The 3,838-nt window shown below is 32.9% G+C and overlaps 1 long non-coding RNA gene across 1 annotated transcript; it reads right to left on the bottom strand.

Annotated features, from left to right (window-relative positions):
• Positions 1–1,048: 1,048 nt before the first annotated feature.
• Positions 1,049–3,100, bottom strand: LOC141698242 (uncharacterized). The gene is made up of 3 exons (XR_012565015.1): positions 2,855–3,100; positions 2,706–2,751; positions 1,049–1,584 (listed from the first exon to the last, which is right to left on the bottom strand). It is a non-coding gene; the product is annotated as an uncharacterized LOC141698242 (long non-coding RNA).
• Between the last annotated feature and the right edge of the window lie 738 nt (positions 3,101–3,838).

Consider the following 3,838-nt stretch of genomic DNA (forward strand, 5'->3'; position numbering starts at 1 on the left):
TATAGAAAAGAGCAGATCCCCTAAAATTAAAGATTGAAGTCATGCAGTACGTACATGCCTGTTAATGTGAAAAAGCTAAAAAATAGAATTTGACCTTCCAGTTGCATTCAATATGTATTCCCGTCTGCACAGATAAGTCAGTGATGAATCAACTCCATTGACACTCAGGATCTCTGATGCACTACCAAGCCATTCAGTACACACATTACTAGGAGATTTGATGAGGAAAATTTTCAGATTCCATATTCAGAAGAATAATGGTCCCCAACTAGCTACTCCGAGCGGAACCAATCCAAATTCCTACTTCCAAATGTCCATAAATATTACCAAAATTACTTCAGTCAGAAAATGTGGCTTAAGCCTAGGATTAGAATGCACCCATAATCAAATTTGCTGCGTACATTAACATTGAAATTCTGATACCCGTGATTCTAGTTGCCTTGAGAAGTTTTCCATCTAATCCATATGTCCATCCTGCAGAAGATTATCTATTAGTATATCCTTTCCAATTTCACCAGCAAGAAATACATCATTCTTACTCTATCAGAAATCATCAAAGCAAGAAGCCGGTTCATTACAATGACCTAAATAAAAAAATACTGTTCAAAAGTTCTAACAAGTTATAACTTGAAGAGTATAATCCTGCAGGGGCCTTACTCTGACACCTTAAGGTTTTAGAGTGACTGGTTACTTAACAATAACCTCTTATAAAAATCTTAAGGTTTTAGAGTGACTGGTTACTTAACAATAACCTCTTATAAAAATCTTATTGCAAAATCACAGAAATGAACTTGACAAATCAAAATATAACACTGCTGCAATGTTTTCTCCAAATCAGGAGAATTACATTAATGAAAATTTGAGGACTAACATCTACTCTCAGCCAACCAACATATCTGCTATCTACTAGAACAGCATGCTACTTAGTTCAGAAATATATAGCTTGCTTGAACCATACAAAATCAATGGGTCCAATATGATTTGTAGAAGTAAGACTGAGTGTAGATCACATGCATATTTCAAAACATGAAAACAATATGCTGGAAAATATTAAAATATTGCCTTGACTGAAAACATGTTGTCTTAATTTGTCAACTTCAGTAAATAGCACAACTCTAGTTATATCGAGAAGGTTGGAAATGCAACAACTAAATGTGAATAAACTGACAAAACCCAGAAATTGATATACGAGTCTTGACTGTTGACATACTATGATATATTTTTTTAAGATGCAATTTCTTCTAATTGGGAATCCATATAAGTCCTAATCTCCCAATTCCACCAATTGAAAGATCCATAGAAGTCCTAACTATAACTTCAAATATTGATCATAGCTGTAACCCACTAAAAGTTAATTTCACAACCTATATTAGTACAATTTAGTGCAGACATTAATAACAGGCAAACAAATTCTGTCAGAAAGTAAAGCGAAACATCAATAAACTTACATGATACGGGCAAGTGAAGCAAGCCTTCTTACCACTTCCAAACGCAAGAAGGGAGGCATGATGGCGACATACATTGTGAAATGCCTGTAGTTCACCATTATCATCTCGACACACCAAATACTCTATGTTTCCTAACCTGCCACGGTTTATTATTTACCCACATCCAACTATTATAAAATAACAAAAGTATTATAAAGAAAGATTCACTTCCCTAAATACATCAAATTGGTGCATAAGCCATAAGGTGACATGCCAGCTGGTAAAGGTATATCATTATATAGCACAATTTGTTTACACAAAGTAACTTTCTACAAACTTAATTAATTTGTTATCAAGTCGTCGGTATTGATCATTCAAACACGTGAAATATAGAGGGTACACAAAACAGAAAATGTGCTTAAATTTGAAAATCTGCCTATATTTAGGACTTAACTACTACTTAGTGTGATTAAGTTGACCAAAAGACTAAGTACCAGTTTCTTAAACACAAAGGAAAAGTTGTAAATGTTTTGGTTTTTCTTTTTGAGAATGTGTCACCGACTGAATGCATCAAGGTTAATGTTCATGGTTGTTAAGTGTCATTCATGCAACTTCAAGAAGCCATATTTCATGTTGGAACAAGATAAGAAGCAATATTTTATGTCAAGAAGCTTGACAGGTTTTTGCCAACGGGTACAATTGTTGGTCTCAACCCTGTGGAAGACATTTTAAATCTAGCCGTGACCTTGATTAAGTTCACCGAAATCTATATACTAATAAGCCTGTGAAAATGGGTTTTTAAACTTTCAGTACTTAGAAGAGCAGGTTGAGCAACATTATATTTTTCAATCATGCGCATAGTAGTGATTGACAAGAACAGTATACTAATCTGGACAGCAAAAAACATATGTTCCCGTACATTTCTGCAACTCCTTTCTAAAGCATACACATGGATAGATTTCAAGAGCGCATTATTTCATTAATTATTAATGATCGACCTTTTGACAATTCCCGTGGTCCGGTCACTAAAATCGATAGAACAACATATCTCCAAGTTTACTCTTGAATAGACCCGAAGAATAAAGTTGCAAAAACATGCAGTGGCAACTATCTTTTGGTATTCAATCATTTCTAAACATACATTGTCTCAGTTATGTTGAAGAAGAAATAAAAATCATTCATTTATCGTGGTTCTACTTGACATGTCTAGCATAAAATAACACGAAAAAATATATATAACTACACACACTTAAATAAGCCACAGAATGATAAGAATACCTGCCAGTGAAGAAATCACCTGATTCTTTAATCTGCTCATTATACCCTAAATAATCAATCAATATCTCAACATTATTATAAAAACACACTAATAAACACATAAATTAAATACACAAAAAGAATTAAAAGATAAATAGGTCATTTCATACCAACAGCCTGCCAGCCCTTGTAAAAACACGATCAAGTTCAAGTTGCAGAAATGAAGGGTGAGTGTACCAAGAACTAGGCGGTGTTAGAGCTTTTTCAACCGGGATTTTAGGATTAAATTCATCAACTAATAATCGACCCTCCGGAATTAAATTACAAGAACTTGAAATATTTAAAACAAATCGAGGTTTGTGTAAGCATGATTTTAGCAATGGGATTGCTTTGATTTTGTTATTTTGTTGGAAAGATTGAGAGAGTGAAGAGGCTTAACAAGCATCATTGTCTGGTGTTTTGTGGAAAATCAGCTGTTGACCTCGATAAAGTAGAGACTACAGATTTGTCCTGCTCTTTACCTTTTTCTTTTGACTTTCGGTACTGTTCACGGTAAGCGATACGTCTAATCTATAATATCAAACATAACTAATGATCTCGTTGGATTCGTATTATTAGTATTTTAATATAGTGAAATTTTTATATTTAATACTAATACAAATTTAAAGATATTAACGATTAAAAGTGTGCATTGGCAAATGTGTCCAAACAAAGATGAAACGTTTTTAGGGACGGAGTGAGTACTACTTACGGTAAGTGATGTGATGTGGCCAGTTCCGTGCAAGTGCATAGATACTCTCTTTGTTTAGTTTTTTTAGATTAATATTCTCTCCTGTTTCGCTTTTTATAGAAGCGTAATAATACCTGAACATAAATGGTAAAAAGGAGACGTGCCAATTTTTTTTTCCTAAAATATTTTTTAAAGAACGGCCTAACAATTAATAAATGATGGATTTTAATTTACAGGCACATGGATTTTCATACTGACACAATAGCCGATAATTGTGACCATAAATTTTGTAAATACCAGCTTAGAATTAGTGTGATACATATACATTTATTAAGTTATATAGTTTTTTAAATATAAATTGAATTAGTATTTACAAAATATGAAATTTATCCATTCAAAAATTTTAAATTATATGACTTGATAA

This window comes from Apium graveolens, chromosome 11 (genome assembly GCF_009905375.1).
Source record: "Apium graveolens cultivar Ventura chromosome 11, ASM990537v1, whole genome shotgun sequence".
Lineage (NCBI taxonomy): Eukaryota > Viridiplantae > Streptophyta > Magnoliopsida > Apiales > Apiaceae > Apium > Apium graveolens.